The sequence below is a fragment of the Sorex fumeus genome, unplaced genomic scaffold, assembly GCF_029834395.1.
Source record: "Sorex fumeus unplaced genomic scaffold, SorFum_2.1 ptg000024l, whole genome shotgun sequence".
Taxonomy (NCBI): Eukaryota; Metazoa; Chordata; class Mammalia; order Eulipotyphla; family Soricidae; genus Sorex; species Sorex fumeus.
The window spans coordinates 54,405,489-54,424,693 of record NW_026606081.1 but is presented as its reverse complement, the minus strand read 5'-3'; the positions used below and the strand labels follow the sequence as shown (position 1 = coordinate 54,424,693).

Here is a 19,205-nt window from a genome sequence, read left to right as displayed (position 1 = left end):
TGCTTGCATCGCCATCCATTCCCCTCACACTTTCACCCCGGGGTTTCTCCCTTTCCTCCATTCTCCCGTCCTTTGGTCGCTTGGCTGGGCCCGTTGCTGCAAGAATCTGGACAGCGGGGGATGTGCGGAGCACGCCCCGTGGCCACCCCACCCCGGAAGGGCCCTTCTAGTGTGTGACTGCAGGCTTCCTGCCCTGCCCTCCAGAGGACACCAAAGCACAAGTGGGCGGCGGCCAGCCCTGGGGCTCATCACAACGGCCACCACGGGGATCCAGGCTCCCCGGAAAGGCGCGGCGCGGTGCAAGGGGCTATCCCTCAGCAGAGCTCGCGGCCCCCACGGGTCCTGCACGCCACCCTCGCCCAGAGGCCTCGGCGGCGTGCCGGAGCTCAGCTCACGAGGCGCGGCAGGTCCCTCGTTCAGCCCCGGGGCTGCGCCGGTCCAGGTGTCGCGGCGCGCGCCAGATTCTCTCCCCAACTTTTCAGCGCTCGGAGCCGCGGCTCGCGCGCGCCGCGGTGGAGGCCGCGGACCCCGGGGGGACCTTCCCTTGGCCGCCGGGAGCCCGTCGCTGTCCCCGCGCGACCCGTCGCACCCCGCGCAACAGTTGGCTGCCGGCCGCTGCGCGGCGGAGGCGCGGCCCCGGCGGGTCCCGCGCGCGCGGGCGCGGGCCGGGGTCGGCCGGCGGCGGCCGGAGCGCCCCCCCGCGCGCGGGCACCGGCCCCTCTCCGGATGGAGCGCGCCGGCCGCCCCCCAGTGCGCCGGTGCCTCCCCGGGCGCCGAGTGCGCAGGCGCCGGCCGCCAGGCCCGACCGTGCGCGGAGCTCGAGCGCGGTCGGAGCGCGCGGTGGCCGCGGCGGGGACGGAGCGCCGGGCCGGACGCGGCGCGCGCGGCTCTGGCCGTGCACCTGCTGAACTCGGGCCGCGATGTCCGCGCTGAGGAAGGTGCGCACCGCGGGGACCGGGGCGGGAGTCGTCGGGGCCAGGGCTGCGGGGGTCCCGGCCGGGCCTCGGCCACCCGCGGGACCCTGCGAGGCGGCGGCGCGCGGCGGGACGCGGGGTCCGCGCCGTCCGGGCGGCCTCGCCCTTAGCGCGCCGCGGCCGCGCGGAAGCCTCGGACCCCGGCCGGGCTCCGGGGAGGGGGTGCGGCCGACCGGGCTCGCGGCGCCCCTTCCCCCCGCGCCCCCCCGGAACCCGTGTGCGGATGCCGACCCCGACTCGGACGGGGCAGGCGCGGGGGGCGCGGGGCCCGGGCGCGCGGCGGGGCCACTCGCGGCCAGCGGGGCCACGCGGGAGGGGGCCCGGCGTGCGCCGGGAGGGGGTGGCCGTCGCCCGCCCCGCGAGTGTGAGCCGCGCGCCGCGCTTTTTTAGGGTCGTTGCTAAGCGAGGCGCTCCCGGCGCAGGATTCTGTAACCAAGACTCCCCCGGCAGCGGCGGTGGCTGCGCGCGGGCTCCCCGCCGGATCGCGGGAGAAGCGACGAGGCTGTGATTGCTCCAGCCCCGCGCGCGGGCGCGGCCAGGTGAGCCGGCTGGGGGGGGGGGGGCGCGCGGCGGCCCCGGCCGGCCCGGGAGGGGGGCTTGAGGAGAGACTTCGCCGAGGTGGGGAGGGGGCGACCGCCCCGCGCTGCGCGGCGCCCCCGGGGAACTCGGCTCCGGGACCCGCGCCGCCGCCCCTGCGATGTACGCGCTTGGGGCTGGGGCTTGGGCTGCCAGAGGCAGCCGTTAGGGTGGATTTAAGAGCCAGCCTGCGTGTCGGGCATTTCGATCCTCGGCATCGGAGGGTCCCCCAAGCCCTTTCAGGAAAGACCCTTGAGCGCAGAGCCAGGAATGAGTCCTGAGCATCACTAGCTATGATGCAAAAGCAAAAAATAAGATGGGTCCGAGCCGGTCCTCTGAGTGGATCGATGCTGTCGGCGGCACTGTGGGGTCCCAGGAAGCCCCTATCTGTCGTCCTCACCGGGAGGTCCCGCCCCAGGCAGGGGACACCCACCCAGCTTCTCCGTAGTTCCGGTGGAAGCTCGGACCCAGGACCCAGGGACGCTGACATTGGCCCTGACATAGTCCCAGGCTCCCTCCTGTCTCTCTCTCTCTGCCCCTTGCTCTGTGTGGGCCTCAGAGCCGGGCCAGGACTCTTCCCGACACCCCCTTCCAAACCGCATCCTGGAGGCATGCCACAACACCGGTTTCTGTCACCTCTTCACAGTCTTGGTCACAGGTAGTAAGGAGCCAAGGCAGAATGGAGGAAGTGATGAAGGTGGGTTTTGGTAGGTCAGGTGGTTACTCTGATGTTGAAAAAAAAAAGCCACTAATCAGAATTTTCCAAATTGCCTTGTGGGGGCAACTGGGTGAGTCAGAGCTTTGGCTTTCATGGTAACTATGGAGTGTGGCCCTCCTAAGACAGAGCTTTCTCAGTGTCCCTCACCTCATCTCTGCACAGGACCCAGAGCAGCACCTGGTGCTGGCACCCAGCACCCACCTGGACCCATCCTCTGCCCATCTATAGGCCCCTCTGTGCTGTGATCGCCCCCACTTCACTTACTCTCCACAAAGACGAAGACCCTTGAATGCAATCTCACTGTCATATCTGCGTATTACATTTTATCTTATAGACCAGTTTCGTGTCTGATGAGTACTATGTCAAATCATCTAAACAGGTGAAATCATTAAAATTTAAAGTCTGACATGTGACTCAGTGATGGAGGACTTGCCTTGCCTGGGTGATGTCCTGGGTTGATTCCTGACACCACACACACACACACACACACACACACACACATACACACACGCACACACACAGAATTTTTCTGACTACAGGCATGTTTTCCAGATATGCATTCTATTCTGAGACACCTTTCATGCTGTTGATCGCTGCCTTCCCAGAGAACCTTGCGTTTTGCAGTGTGTTCTCCAAAGTGGAGCTGTTTGAGACAAATAAACATATGCCAAACACAGTAACAACAAGTGTCATAATGGAGACGTTACTGGGCTCGCTCGAGCAAATTGATGAACAACGGGAGGACAGTGACAGTGACAGTGACTCTATGTACTTTGGGTTGTCTTGGTGACTTGTGATGTGGTGGAATCAATAGCTTCTACAGTGTTTATAGCATTTGGGTTACTTTCCACTCTTTCTCCCGAGTGGCCTGGACTGGTCCTTCTGTAGAACCCTTTTCTTCTCAGTATTGTCTTTTCCACTGGAAATGGGTTTAGATTGCAAATCATATATGAAAAAACAAATTTGTGCTGTGAAGCATTTAAGTCACATTGAATCCTGTGTACCTAGTTCTGAAGTTAAGCATTTCTAGTATCTTGTTTTAAACTTGCCAGTGGGCTGTTGAAATTTGTTAACATGGCCTCTTTTGTGGTGTGCTATATGATGAAACTGAAGACGTGCTGTTATTGAGGGAAATCCACACCATTTCTCAGTTGCCTAGCTTGGAGAGCGATGCACTCTGATGAGATAAGTGTATTTTATTGGCCCTGAGGATGGCTGGCCTAACTTGCTAGGGTTGACATGATCACCGAATCAGTGAGCAGGGCAGGTGAGAGCCCCTAACTGTTGGTTAGAAAGTGTTATCGGGCAGGACACAGCTGAGTGGTAGCTTGTTCTTTGTACATGAAAGGCCCTAAGTCCAAACTGTGGCTCCACATGCCCCCTGGCCACAGGGAGCTTTCTGATGTATCTTGGGGCTGCTGAACACTGCTGGGTGTGGCTCAGTGAGCCCCAGAACTAGTAAGTGTGGCCCCTACAAAAGAATGAAATAAAAAATTAAAAAATTAGAGACGATATTTGGGAACTTGCAGTCGAAGCCTTCTGGATAGTCCAAGGCAGTTTTTCACCAAAAGTAAGTAGTTTTGGGTCACAGACATTGATGCATGTGCCTTGCATGTGGCTCACCCTGGTTCAATCCCCTGTTCTGTCTGCTCCCTTGAGCATTGCTGGGTTCAGCCCTGGAGGTTCCCGCCCCCTCCCCCCACGCCCAGAACTCCATTGTTTGACACCCCAGGGCCAAAGCAGTAGCACAGCCTTGGGCCTTGCATGGAACTGCAGTGCCTGATTGCCAGAGTCACTGGATGGGGCCCCTGACAACCCCCCTCCCGCCAGAGTAGTTTACTGACAAATTGTTTTCATCAGAACCATATTTCTATCAAATGGTCACCTTCTTACCTTCTGAAGTGTTTTGTGTTGGCTGCTACATGTGTGTACAGAGTGAGCTCAGTAATCTCATGCTTATCCATATTTATCCACTCTAGAAACATTTTCTTGTCCGTAGTGGCTGGTCTCTCATCTCTAACCTGGATTTCATGATCTGAGGCCTGGAGGCTGTGGTCTGTGGCCTGTGGTCTATGGTCTGTGGCCTGTGGTCTATGGTATGTGGTCTATGGCCTGTGGTCTATGGTCTGTGGTCTGTGGTCAGTGGTTTATGATCTGTGGTCTGTGGTCTATGTTCTGTGGCCTGTGTCCTGAGGCCTGTGGTCTGTGGTCTGTGGCCTGTAGTCTGTGGTCTGTGGTCTATGGTCTATGGCCTGTGGTCTATGGTCTATGGTCTGTGGTCTGTGGTCAGTGGTTTATGATCTGTGGTCCGTGGTCTATGTTCTGTGGCCTGAGACCTGTGGTCTATGGTCTGTGGTCTGTGGTCTGTGGACTATGGTCTATGGCCTGTGGTCTATGGCCTGTGGTCTGTGGTCTATGGTCTATGGTCTGTGGTCTGTGGCCTGTGGTCTATGGCCTGTCGTCTATGGCCTGTGGTCTGTGGTCTATGGTCTATGGTTTGTGGTCTGTGGTCTATGGTCTGTGCATGTGGTCTGTGGCTTGTGGTCTATAGTCTGTGGTCTGTGGTCTGTGGCCTGTGATCTGTGGCCTGTTGTTTATAGTTTGTGGTCTATGGTCTGTGGCCTGTGGTCTGTGGTCTATGATCTGTGAGCCTGGAGGCTGTGGTCTGTGGGTTGTGAACCTGGGGGTTGTAGTCTGTGGCTTGTGGTCTGTGACCTGAGGGTTGAGACTGTGATGTGGGGGCTGTGGGTTGTAGTCTGTCACGTGAGGGCTGGAGGCTGTGACCTGGGGCTCTGGTTTCTGACTGGCCATGGGGCTCTGGGTCATCCATGGAGGAGTATGTACTTTTGCAACAGCCCTGACGAGGCAAGGGCGCTGCAGTTCCCTGCGAAGCCTCCGCCTTCCTTTTTGAAACCTTTTTTTGCGCACACAGTTGCTTGCTCTGTAAGAAAAGGCTTTGCTCCTCACAGCTCCCGGACTCCTGCCTCTGTAATGGGGGCCCCTCAGGGGCCTCCACTGTTCTGGCATTTCTGGGAAGGGCACTTCTGGCTGCTTGGAAGAGAAAGTGGCTCGGGAGTGGGTGCTGTTGTTTCTCATGAGGGGCAGATGCAGGAGGTGTGGGGCCTCAGGACCAATGGCTGCTATCCTGAGTGCTGGATGTGTGGGCCCCTGGGGCCAGGTGATCCACACGCTGTTTTCTGTTTCCAAGCTGTGCTCTATGTCTGCAGGGAGTCCTTAAATCTGCTCTCTGTCTCTAGGTTGGCTTCAGTGAAGAAGATGACATTCCATTTGAGCTGAGAATTTCAAATGCCTCCTCTCATAGGGCAGCTCAGAAGGGCCACAGCCTGGGGAGGGGGTCCCCACCAGTCACTCTTGGGGGCAGAGCCGGCCAGACTCAGAAGGGGAGGCCTCAGTGGGACTCAACAGCAGCACCATCACCCTTTCAGGGCTGCAGACCAAGGAAGTCCTCCCTGGGATTCCGTTTTCTGTTTTTAACATGCAAAGAGGATGGCAGGGCTGAAGTTTCTCTAAGAGTTTGGACTTTGATTTTCTTCCTTGGTGGGAGAGAGATTGGTTTCTCTTTAGGCAATGCTTTTGCTAAAACTTTTCTAAAGCTCTATGAGCAGAGAAAGAAAAAAAAAAATAAGTCATTGCTAGAAAGGAATAAACATTTGCAGTCAGTCTATCCCTGAAATGTACAGATGTTTTATTTTATTTATTAATTTGATTTTGGGACTATCCCCAGTGCTCAGGCTTGTTCCTGGTTCTGTGATCAGGGGTCACTCCTGGTGGAGTTCGGAGGACCATGTGGGGTGCCAGGCAAGGGTACTACCCATGGTACTATCGTTCTGACCAAAATGTATGGACATTTAAAAAAAATGTTTTAACGCACTAGATCATGGTGTTTAAAGTGATGTACTATATACTTTGCAAGAGATGAAAAAATGACCCAGAACTCACACATGTATATTTTAAGGAACATAAAACTAGTGGTTACATGTGTGCATAGGCAGTGAGGCCCATGGTGAAGTGTGTGCCTGAACAGTCGAACCTGCAGTGACCTGTGTGCATGAACAGTGGGACCTGAGGTAACGTGTTCATGAACAGCGAAGCTCGTGGTGATGTCTGTGCATGAACAGTGGAACCTGAGGTGACATGTGTGCATGAGAAGGGCGCCCTTGGCAACGTGGACAGATGGTGAAAAGAGCCTGTGAGGGCCTCGTGCATCCTGGAACTTGGAATCCTCAGGCTCATTATCCCATGCACCATCCCTCCTCCCTCCTCAGAGACAAGACCAAGCTCTCCATTCCACCCCTTCCTGCTTCCTGCCTCGTGACTCAGTCACAGTGGCCGGCTTCCATGCCTATGTCTTTCCTTCTTTCATCCTTTTCTGTTTCCCTTATATTTATTTGTTTTGTTTGTTGGTTTGGTTTGGGGGCCACACCTGGTGGTGCGCAGAGGCTTACTACTGGCTCTGTGCTCGGGGGTCATTCCTACCAGTGCTTGCAGGACACTATGCAGTGCTGGAGATAGATTGAATTAGGACCAACCATATGCACGGAAGGTGTCTTACCTTGGTACTAACTCTCTGTGCTCACCCTTCCTCTTATTTTTTTCTTTTCTTTTCTTTAAATTTTAGACCATGCAGGGCAGGGTTATTCCTGATTTCTTATTTGGGATCACTCCTGCATGCTTGTGGGACCACGTGGGCTCGCTGAACACTGGCACCCTCCCATTCATTCTTTTGGGCCTCCTGCATGATTGCTTCTTCTGACTTGTGTCCTGTACTTGGATGTCATTATTGAACTGTTCTATGGATCAGCCTCTGGGCATGTCTGGGGAACATTCATCTGCCAGGAGCTTTGTCTTAGGGTTCCAGGATGGGTAGCACTGTAGCACTGTCCTCCCCGTCGTTCATTGATTTGCTCGAGCGGGCCCAGTAAAATCTCCATTGTGAGACTTGTTGTTACTGTATTTGGCATATCGAATACGTCACGGGGAGCTTCCCAGGCTTTGCTGTGCGGGTGAGATACTCTTGGTAGATTGCCGGGCTCTCTGAGAGGGGCGGAGGAATCAAACTCGGGTTGGCCGTGTGTCCACTGCTATTCTTAGGGCGTAGGTCCAGAGAACAGATGCTCAGCAGTCTCCAGTTTCTCCATGGTCCTTAGATGACAATGTTTGAATGAACAAATAAATCCACAACCAGCCATCTTCTGCTCTGGTACTGGCCTGTGATTGTGCACTGATTCTGAGTTGTGAGCACGCCTGTGGCAGTGGGCAGGTGCCGCATCAGGCCCTTATACTGGTGTCATGGCTTGTGGGCCTTTCTATCCTCCTATCATAGGAAAACTTTGGCTCCTTTAGGATACTTTACATCTTTCTGACATTCTTGGAAATATTTTGACAGTTTCTGAACCAATTTCTGAACACTTCTGACTGTATTAGAAACTTAGTATAGAATCTATTCTACAGACAATATACACATTTTCATCAACTGTTAACTGTTACATTTCCAGGCTTTTGGTCAGTTTAGTGTGTGATGTTACTATTTGATGGAAAGATATGTAACAGTATCACCATGATTAGAGTCAAAGTTTTATTTTTGTGGAGGAGATGAATTAGGTAGCCCTTTAAAGCTCCAGCAGCATTTCTTGGTCTTGAATATATACATTTTTATTTTAAAATGTTTAATCTTTTATTTATTTATTTTTGTGCTATGCCCAGTGGTACAGGGCTTAGGGGACCATATGTGGTTCCTGGGGATTGAATTGGGGTGGGCCACATGCAAGCAAGCCTATCTGTCCTATCTCTCCTAGGCTCCCGAATCTGTTTTTATGTTTCTCTGGAGATGTTTGATTAAGAGTTGTAGCCCACAGCATTCTCCTTCTGCATAGAGCCACTTCTCAAAATTCCATTTCTGGGAACATTTCTTTCCTAGGAAAATAGCTTTGTATTAATAGGGAATCACCTTAAACAGATGCTTGCTCGAACTTTGTTTCCTGGTCAAATGTTAGGAAGAATCCCATTAAAAGGTGGGTGAGTTCAGAGTGGTAGAACCTCCTATGTGAAGATAAGTCTGTTATGAGGAGGGAGGGCACTGTGTTATCACACTGAAAAGAAGAGCAAGCACTCTCCTGCCTGGGGATGCCTGTCTCCGGATCCTCACAAGGGGGAACTGACAGGTATGCAGGACTGGAGGGCACCTGGTCCCTCAGGGCCTCACCACTTGGCTCCCAGGTCTGGAAGCTCCTCCAGGTTCACTCCAGGTCCCTCTGCTTCCTCTATTCCGCCTGGGGGTCCTAGCTCAGAGCCTTTTCATGTGTGTCCCAAACCAGGGTCTTGCACCCTTCCTGCTATCCCCACACAGCTTTCTCTGTACCATCCTCCTGCACACCCAACCCTGATGGTCTTCATTGTACTACAGGATTTTTTTTTCCCTTGCTGAAGGTGACCACTACTATGGAGCAGCTGTGTAGGCTGAGGGTGTCATACAGCTTGTGTCACCCTTTCCCAGACCCGAGATCATCTTGGCAGCACCTGCATATTGGAGTTGGGGGAGCCCAGGAAAAGAGGTCCCATAGGCAGGTGGTCTGCAAAACCCAGACAGTTCCAGCACCCGTGGGATGGAGGGGGGGCAGTCACAGCTCTGGAGGGTGAACGTGTTGTCCACTGTGTTTAGGCTCTTGAAATGCTGTGGACCACTGGCTGTTCACTGCTCATTCTGATGGGGAGCTGTGGATTTGAGTGCTCCCCATGAATCAGGGTGCTCCTATAGAGATGAGCGTTCCCCATGGATCAAAATGTTCCCCATCGATCTTTGTTCTCCCCATCTGTGGTGTGGGATTGGCAGGCAGCTTGGTTCTTACCCTGCTCCTCTGTTCCTGTCAGAGTGTGTTCATCTCAGGTGGTAAAGCTGCATGCATGACATGACACAGCCTGTCATCTTCTGTGCAGAGGGTGCTGGTGGTCATCAGGCGCCCTTTCTGCTCTGCAGCCTCCAAAATGCTGACTGTACCCGTCACACTACCCAGGGTTGGTCCAGGGCAAGGTTGATTCTCTTGGACAGCCTGTAAGGAAGGACATGCTCCTCTCTCCTGGACTGCACAGCTGCCCCTGGAGCTTTGTGGCATTGCATGGAAAATAGGTTTTTAGTCAGTGTATTTCCTAGTAGGTGCTTTTCCCTGAGTGTTCAGGGGAAGTAGAGTGTGAGTCTGACTCTAACTTAGACTTAATAGTAAGTTCCATAGAGTCTGCTTCTTTAGAAGACCACGTTTGCTGTCACAATATGTGGTTCCATGGAGCTTTACCTTCTCCCAGCTAAGTCTGCTGTCCCAGCTGATTCTGATCCTTGTGACTGTGTCCTATATAATGGTGTCATCTCACGTAACCATGTCATTCTGTGGAGCTGTGTTGTCTCGTTTAACAGTATTGTTCCATGCAACTATGTTATCCCATGTAACTGGATTGTATCATGTAACTGTTGTCCCATATAGTGGTACCACCCATGTAACTGTTGTCCCATGTAACCATGTAATGGTATCCCGTGTAACGGTCATCCTACATAACTCATTGTCCCGCGCAATGATGTTGTCCCATGTAAACGTGTCATCCATGTAGTCATGTCATCCCACATAACTGTATCATCCTATGTAATGTTGTGTCATCCATGTAACCATGTCATGACATGTAATAGTGTCATTCCACATACCATGACATCGCATATAACTGTCATCCATGTACTGTGTTGTCCCACATAACTGTGTCATTCATGTAACATTGTGTCATCCATGTAACTGTGTGATCCCATGTGACTGTCATCCCGGCTGACAGCACAAAGACTGACTTGACCTTGGGGAGCCTATGGTGTGGCCTGAAAGTGCCGCCCTATTCTACCTCTGGTGGTGCCCTGTTCTGCCTCATGTCTCATTTCCAGGCAGGCCCAGGATGAGGAGGCGAAGGCACTGCTGTGAGGGCTTTCTCTCTATCATCATAGCCACTCCATGGCTGACAGGAGCAGCGGGCCAGCCTGGGGCCAGGGATCCCTTAGTTGGGACAGATGTTTGCCACACCTCGCCTACAACTCTTGTCAGCAGTGTTCAGTGCTCTCTTGCAGGGGAGGTGCTCCCAGGTGGTGCTCGGGACTGATTCTTGCCCAACGGGGTTGGGAGGTCCTTGTGGGGTCTGAGGATGTGCTTCTCTGGCTCTGTGGTGCTGGGGGTAACTCAGACTACCTTGGAAATGCTCAGAGGCCTCTGAGGCTGTGTGGGTGGTGCTGAGACCCACCTGCCGTTGGCTGCAGGCAGGGCACGTGCTCTAACCCGTGTGCCCAACCTCTCTCTGACCCTTGTTGGTGGTGTCTTAAAGGGCTACTTTGTGCTTTCACTCAGCAAAGTTTTCAGAGGGTTCAGAAAAGCCAAATGGGAAATGGACGTGGCACCCAAAGGCCTGTCACCTTCTGGAGCTGCCTGACACTTGTTAACTCAGGGGTTAGAACTTGCCCGTCAGGTCAGGTGGGGTCACATGGTGTCTGCAAGTCCATCCCAGGCCCACTCTGGCTGAGGTGGTTACCTTTCCAGATGTGCCTTCCACTTTTCAAAGCTCTTCTCACCCAGCTCACCTGTCCTCTCCTTTGTCTAGTGGAAGATAGACAGCGCACCCAAGTTCCCGTGAAGGGCTCCTGTGTTATGGTTGTAAAATCTGTGAATGTTCAAACTTAGACACACAAGTGACCAGTGGCACTAGGCCTGGGTATAGTTATAGTTTGTGTCATGGTCTTTTTTTTAATCTTATTTCTAAGCCCAAATGGGAAACTAACCTCTTTTCTAACATCTGTCATCCCTGAGAATCGAGTATGTTTTCAGAATATTTGGTCTGACCGTCATTGTGCATGATACGACCATGTGTGCTGTTTCTTGTGGCCCCAACTGTTCAGCACTGAAGACTCTGTGCAGTGTCGGGTCATTGTTCTGAGGACGAAGCTTCTGTGCTTCTGGAAGTTCATGCCTTTCCCTGAGCAGGTCCCCAGAAGCAGTTAACTGGGTTCCGGGTGAGTATCTCTGGCTTGGGTGAACAACAGCCACAGATCTGGTGCCTGGAAATCCGAATCTGAGAGCTGTGTGACTGAGACAGAGACCTGGGGTATGGAGCCCTGGGTCGGAGCCAAGGGGCGCTCCACCTCTGCCTGCCTCGAAGGTGCTTCTCCGCCAGGCGCTTCCTCTCTTTGTCTCACTCTGGAGGGATGAGGCAGCACAGAGGGTCTGCATTTCTCCAGTCTTCTCCTGCCCATGGACACCTGATCTCCATTGGGCCACAGTGGTGGACTCCATGGCCCATAACCTGCGGGGGCCCCTTTGCTTCCTGCTGTGGGCATGTGTCCTCTGCTGAGGGTCAGGAGAGGCAGGTGCTGGCAGGTGTGCAAGGGAATTGGTCTAGTGAGTGTCCTAGCAGCAGAAGAGGCAGCAGAAACCAGGGGAAGGGCTGTGTTCCCTTGGTACCCTCAGGGGTTGGGAAGGTTGTGTCTTGCTCACAGGTGCTGCTTGGGTCACATGGCTTACAGGTGGTCCTGGACGTGTGGGTACAGCAGACGTCCAGTGGGCTTGGAGGTGACAGGAATTCACGCAGGCCAGCAGCACAGGGAGTCAGCAGTGGACAGTCACGCCGTCAGGGTGAGCTCATACCCATCACCAGCACAGATTGATCGGGCTTGACTCCCTGGTCGGCGTGTGCTCCCGCGCACCCCCGGACCCGCCACCCACGTCCCTGCATGTCCCTGCTCAGGCAGCTCTGGTCTCCCACCCCCTGCCTGGGGACGTGCTGTTCTCACTCCCTAATGGCATGTAGATTCCCTCTCGCAGGGTTAATGGGGAGAGAGCACTGAAAAAAAGTCAAGCTGGCTAAATTTAGTGTCTGAAAAATGTCCAGTCTGGAAATAGCTGTTCTCTGGAGCCCGCATCCTGCGCCCAAGCTGGCGTCGCTGGAGACGGGAACTGGCTGAACGGCCGTGGCTGGAAGCTGTTCTTCCTGCTCCCTGTACACGGAGCCCCACACCTGTCAGACCACTTCCGAGTGTGGGACCTGGGGCCAGCCAGCGCCGGCGGAACTGTGAGGGAGAGGGCAGAGCTGCTCTCCAGCCCCCTGTCTGGCCCCTGATCCCACCGTGAGGAGATCTGGGCTCCAGGGCTCATTTCTCCTCCTTTCTCCGACCTGGTCTTTATTCTTGAAGCAGAAGCATTCTGCCAGTGGGGACAGGGTCCAGCTCTTGGCTCAGGGCCCAGGCCTGCAGGTGACAGTCTCAGTGCGCTGGAGACCCCCTACCTCCCGCCCCCCACCCTCCACCCCCCATGATCCAGCCTCAGGCCTCCCTGCTGCTCAGTCTGGCTCTGAGGGTCCTGGGTGGAGAACCTACACTGAGGGCGTAGGTTATGTCAGAGGTCATGGCTTCCTGGCGGGTGTCTGTGTGGGGCTGCAGGTGAGTCGTCCGGGACCACGTGCTTTGTCTGATGCTCCTTGTTCACATCCTGTGGGGAGCTGCGCTGCCTGTGGATTCATCCCTGGGGAGTTGAAAATGGGCACGTGTGGGGCCCCATAGGAGCAGAGGTGCCTATGGCTGCCCCGTTGGGAGGGGTCAGGGCTGAGGCAGCTCCCACAGGCTCATGGTGCCCAAAGCATCAGGAAAGCAGCCTGGGGGGTGAGCATGGAGCCAGGGGTGCTGAGATCTCCCTGCTGGGGCCTCTCGGGGAGGGGTGAGCATTGGGGTCTCAGGGGCAGCACCGAGTGGTCATCAGATGTGTGTGTGCAGCCCCAAGAGACCCAGGCCAGGACCTTCCATGGATCTGCCTTGCCATGTACAGTAGCCAAGAAAATGGCAGCCGATGCTTTGGGAGGCCTGGGGTGCCCACCTCTGAGTGTGTCCCTGCAGAATTCCATCCTCTGTCCATCTGGGCTGGAGTGATAGCACAGCGGTAGGGCGTTTGCCTTGTGCGAAGCCAGCTTGGCTGAGCCAGGTTCGATTCCTCCGCTCCTCTCAGAGAGTCTAGCAAGCTACCGAGAGTATTCAGTATGCCAAACACAGTAACAAGAAGTCTCACAATGGAGACGTTACTGGGCCCGCTCGAGCAAATCGATGAACAACAGGAGGACAGTGTTTTTGTTTGTCCATCTGTCCATATGCGTATTTGCGTTCTGGTGTGCTAGACCCTGTGTGTAGCAGCAGGGACGTCTTCACTGGGATGAGTGTCAGAAGCTGGAATGACACCCTGATGGTGATAGCTTGGCCGAGGCCTGCTGGGGGAGGCAGCCTGGGGAGAGAGACTTGGGGAGCCCAGTGCTCGCAGACCCTGAAGGGGCTGGCGGCTGGCTGAGTAGACAGGACCCACTGCCAGGGAATGCCTCTTAACAGCTTCAGCTGCAGGGAGGCAATACCATGCATGAGAACTGTGAGGCAGAGTGATAACACGTGGCACAGGCGCGCAGCCGAGTTCACTGCTGCACCTCTCTGGGCCCGTGTGCCCCAACCCCCACCCTTGGAGTCTCATCCAGAGTCTCCAGGAAAACCCTGGGAATCTCGATGCCAGAACAGACATCAGAGCATAGGGCCCTGGGATCCACACGGTACAACTGGAGGCCAAGGTGTGGGCCCCCAAGGCCGCCTAAGCGGGCGGCCTGGCCAGGACTGTGCCACACGAAATAGAATCAGAACCTCCTTCAGCAGGTCTCCCGCCTCCGGCCTCTCTCGGCGTGAAGCATCCTACACACAGCTGCTGGGCTGCGCCTCTGAGCCATTTTTATCGCCTTACTTCTCGGCGTGCTTTTGTCAAACCCAGAGTTCTCCTTTCTGGCTCTCCCAGCCTTCAGCGAAGGGTCCTCTCTCCTGGCGCTGCTGTGCGTCTGGCTCCTGCCTGACTGTGCCTGATTCTCCTCCCCTTTCCTGAAGGGCTCTGCCTCTCTCTCCTTCTGGGGACACACCCCTCTGGTGCCCCTCCTCAGTCCTTCCCTGGGGAACCTTCAGTAGCTCTCTGACCTCAAACAAGGTGCTGAGATGAGGAATGTGCCAGAAATCACCTATCCCCACAACTTTCTCAGGACTGTGATGGCCCTGGACCATATGCCCTGTATGGATGAGTGTCAGGTTTGGGCCCCTGGAATTTTCTACATGTATAAGGTCTAATTTGGATGCCTCGAATTTCCAGACATGGCCCCAGTGGCCCCCAGGACCCTGCAATTGTCTCTACAACAGCAAACCATTTCTTGGGATTGTCTTATGGTTTGAGGTTGTCTTACCTACATCTAACACAGATGCCTTTATGGTGCGTGCAGTCTGGAGCAGAATCTAGATGGGGTGGAAGCTGGATTTCTTAGTGCCTTGTTGAATTCACTATAAAATCACACTCATTAGTTATCTTTGTGAATTTTTATCACTGAATATGCCACCATCTCCTGTGATCTTCTCACAACCCTCCCCTGTCACCTTACATATGGTCCCTTATGACATCACACCTTCTCCCCTGAGACTTCACAATGCTCCTCTGTGATGTCACACATTCTCTCCTATGACCTCACACGCATTCCCCTATGACCTCACATGTGCTCCCCTGTGACCTCACACTTTGTCTTCTGTGACCTCACATGTGCTCTCCAGGTGGTCTTGGGTGCCATAAATCCCCTATTATCATCCAGGTGCACATATATGGAAAGAATAAGAGTAGGATAAAACTGCTTACAACATCAAGGGAGAAGTAAAGACTCAAATACAAGTGAAACATAAAATTCACATCAAATTTGCATCGGATTTCTCAAATGAAACTCTTCACAAGAAAGAACAGAATGGAATGATACATTCCCAGTACTGAATGAGAAGAACTTGCAAATAAGAACCTTTTATCTTGCAAGTTGTAACTCAGATTTGAGGGATGAAAGCAGTCTCAGAAAAACAACAGCTGAAGACGTGTTTCTTTTAAATCAGCTCTGCCAGGTCTACTGACTGAACTCTTATTAAGAACAAACAAACGAAAAACACCATCGCAAGTGTTGAATGAAAAAAATGACCAAAATTCACATAGGAAAATGGTAACAGATTCCTTTATATAAGTAATTTCTGTGTCTGGCATATCGAATACTCTCGGTAGCTTGCCGGGCTCTCCAAGAGGGGCGGAGGAATCGAACTCGGGTCGACCATGTTGGCCGCTTGTAAGGCAAACGCCCTACCCGCTGTGCTATCACTCCAGCCGTGAATGTCAATGGACTGAGCTTTTCTGTCAAAGGCCACAGAGTGGCTGGATGAAGCAGGACACCCACAAGACACGCGTGAGCTTTCAGGAGAAAGAAGCACAGGTTCAGACTGAAAGGTGGGGACAACCACACAGGCTAGTGGCAGACTAAGAAAGACAGGGATGCTCTTCTTGCATCAGTGCAATTAGCATTCAGGCGAAAGAAAGTGATGAGGTAGCATTGTGGTTAGGGGACCAGGAAAGCTTAGCCCTTATCCACATGTATGCACTGATTGAAGGGACAGCTAGGGTTTTTTTTTTTTCAGGACACACACAATGGTACTCAGGTCTTCCTTCTGGCTCTGTGCTCAGGGGTCACTTCTGTTAGTGCCAGGGGGTCCATATGTGGTATGGGGGATTGAACTGGGCTCAGCCATGTATAAGACAAGTACCTTCCTCTTATACTACTGCCTTGACCCCAAAGGGGCAACAAAGTTTATGAAGCCACAGCTAACAGACGGGAGATTCTCTTCATTAACTGACAGCCTCAATAGTGAGGGTTAGACCTGCTATCTGTCCTGGGTGCCCCAGCGGTCACAGAAGGGGGCATAATGTGGGAACAGGTGGTGTGCCCCTGGTGTCAAGTAGCTTGGCTCACAGCCAACTCCCTAAAGTAGGACCTTAACAATTCAGGTTCTATCACAGACACTTGCTGTGGGACTTAGGGTGCCTGAGATTCAGCAGATGTTTGAAACTGTGACCTGTTAGAGCAAAGAGAGTGTCCAGGAAGAACGGTGCTTCTTAGTAGCCAGAGTGCACTGGCCTGGACGGAGGCCGCGAGTGGCTTGCTCTGCTGTGCTGGAGCCGGTTAACAGCCAAGAGAGCTGTGTTCCTGTCCTGGCAGTACCACCGAGGGTCTTTAAGCGTGAGAGGCGGTTAGGGGATGGGGTCCCAGCCTCTCCCAGCTTCTAATAGGAGTTATCTGCTGGCGTTTGGTCTTGAACTTTGGTATACTGATGTATGTGAAATATGATTTGTTTGCAGAAATAGAAAAGGTAACACGGACTTTGGTGTTTTCCAGGCCCTCTTCAGCTGAGACAGTTTGATCACTGGCTCATTGGTGACCAATTGGTGATCAGTGGGTCTGTCTTACAGCTGATGGGTAGACTCCTGTTTCCTCTTTCTTGGCTGTGGCTCTGCCCACAAGTGCAGAAACTGGGCATTCTCCACCATCAATGGTGACTTTGGTTCCTGGTTAAGAGAGGCAGATCCACACATCTGTTGTGCCAGGAACAAGAGAGTCATTTGCCAGGTGCACGGATGGCGTTTGAGTTGATTTGTTAAATGACAGTGAAATCCAGCAGCTGTTAGGGGCAGGGTTTTCAGTATACATCAGGTCATAGCAGCATAACAACGTCGTCCTGAAGTGACCCAGAGAGAAGTTGTTTTATCTGTACTGTCCACAGGGTGCGCTGGGGACCCTGGGTTTGGGTGAGGCCCTTTCTTGCGAGAGCTGGGCCCTCTCTGCTTTTCTCCACCCGGAGTGAGTGTGTTGGGAGCATGTGGTGGCGTTTAATCCAGCCTCTCGCTGCTGCCTGGGCTGCAGGAAGGAGGATGGGCGAGGGTGGTGCCTTCCCCTCGGAGTAGCACAAGGTCAGTAGTCACGCCACAGCTGCCCACGCCTGCCCTAGTGCCGTCCCACGGCTCGACTGCCAGCAAGTGTCAGGAGTGGGGGGTTCTCTGGGAGCCTGGGTGCTCAGGGGCTCGTGAGCCTCTCAGAATCTGCTGAGTTTGTCCTCCCTCTGGTGTGAGGCAGGCAGCCCTGGACAGATTTCATCCAGAAGGCCTGCTGTATTCCAGTAAAACTTTATGGACACTGAAATTTGAATCTTGCCATCTTCACATGCTGTGAAATATGATTATCTTGATTTAAAAATCATTTACCAGCGTAAAAGCTAGTTTTAGCTTATGGACCTCATAAAGACAGGCAGTAGCATTGGGCTGCTATTCATTCTGGCAACAGACCCAAAAGACAACACAGGACCACAGCACCCCCAGAAGCACTTTCCTCTCAGATGCACGAGGACAGCCGAGGTCAAGAGGACAGCTTGGGATGGAGAACAGGAGAGAGGACCCAGCTCTCATGGTGAAGGGCCTCACCCAACCCTGAGGGTCCACCGTGCGCCCTGAGGACAGCAGGGCCCTGAGGCTGGTCCTCCTCCCTTGCCAAGACTGAAGCTTGGTATCACAGAGTGGGGGTGCAGCAATCACCTGGTCACCCTTCCGTGGGGCATACTGGCACTCTGCTCAGTGAGCCAGGAACAAGTCTCAGGAAATAGGAAGACACCCAAAGGCCCAGGGAGCCCTTGCGAAGGGACACAGTACAGTGACCCTGTGCTTGGTCCCCACCACTACCAGCTATGTCCCCAGTGAAAAACAAAATCTAGAAACAAGAAAACCAGTCACTCCCAAGTTCAGTCCAAATATGATGTCAGAGAACTAGACAGAGCAGAGATCAATGCCCTAAACATGTCACTTAAGGAATTAGGAAGAGAACAGGAGGCCGAATCCTGGGAGAGCAGAAGGAAGAAAACATTAAAGATCAGCGTGAACACAAGAGGGTTGAAAATCAATGAGGAAGACTAATAGCATCAGAAGTCTGTTCTGTTGGAAAGGTCAGTAACCCGAACACACCTTTAGGTAGATTGCCTAAGAAAAGGAAGATCCAGTTTCTGAAACCAGACACAAGGCAGCACACGTGGCCGGGCCTCTCAGCCACAGTGCTGAGCGGAGCTAAGAGCCCAGAGAGGGGGACAGGGCAGGGTGTCACGGGGTGAGGGGCACAGAGGTTGGGGGGAGGGCATGTCACTTCCAGTCGCTGGCTGATGGCTAGACCACATGGCCCGGCCAGCTCTGTGGGCTGAGCCTGCATTCTGTGCTGTGTCCTCGCCATGATGCAGTGGCAGGCACCCACTGTGTGAACTCTCCAGAAGAACTGGTCCCACCTCATTTTTATATGCTGTCCCTCGTTTATGACAGGCCAGCTTGTCCAGGTTGAACACTGGGTGATGGATGCCTGGAGAGAACTTTGGAGATGTAGACAAATTCAGATGTGGCCCTGAATCTGAAGGATTGCCTTCTCATTAATATGGACTGAGTCCACTGTATCTAGGTGTGACTCCTGAAAATTTTAGAGGAAAAGCGCGGATGACAGGGCGTGAGAAGAGCGTTTCTGGTTAATCAGAACGTCTGCAGGAAGGCAGGCTCGCGCCCTCTGCTGGCCTAGCTCTGTTTTCCCAGGACCAGCTGCTCTCGGCACCTAGCAACGGTTTTTTTTGCCTCAGATCAGGATGCAAAAAATACCATTCCTAATTCTGTATGGACAGCTGCCTCACTGGGGAGAGGGACACAGATTTCTTTTCAAGTGTTTTATACGGTCGAGCATGAAATTTGAAGAAAAGCGAATGATTTAGAAAATGAGCATATAATTGATCATTTTTATTTTCAAATGGAAATGGTAGTTTATGCTTTCTGGATTTCACATACTCTTTGACATGGCTGGTTGGAGCCAGTCTCCTGGTGAGAAGTGTCCCCAGCACAGGTCACAGTCGCTGCAGCTGTGCAGAGCTGCCCCACCCGGCGGCCTTAACACAGACTCAGGCTGGGGGTGGCTTCTGGTGGCCATTGGCCTCCGGTAGTCCCTTACTGCCCCTGTAAAGATCCCAGTGACAG

The 19,205-nt window shown here is 53.6% G+C and overlaps 1 protein-coding gene across 7 annotated transcripts in view; it reads left to right on the top strand.

Moving 5' to 3' along the window:
* Nucleotides 1–792: 792 nt before the first annotated feature.
* Nucleotides 793–19,205, top strand: part of DLGAP2 (DLG associated protein 2) — a 259,502-nt gene continuing 241,089 nt past the window's right edge. For 5 of the 7 annotated variants that reach the window (XM_056114028.1, XM_056114026.1, XM_056114030.1 and 2 more), the window contains exon 1: nt 793–938. The gene's annotated coding sequence lies outside the window, so the exon portion shown is untranslated. Of the gene's footprint in view, nt 939–1,389; nt 1,514–19,205 lie in introns of those variants that run through there. The other 2 variants (XM_056114027.1, XM_056114032.1) reach the window with 2 other exon arrangements.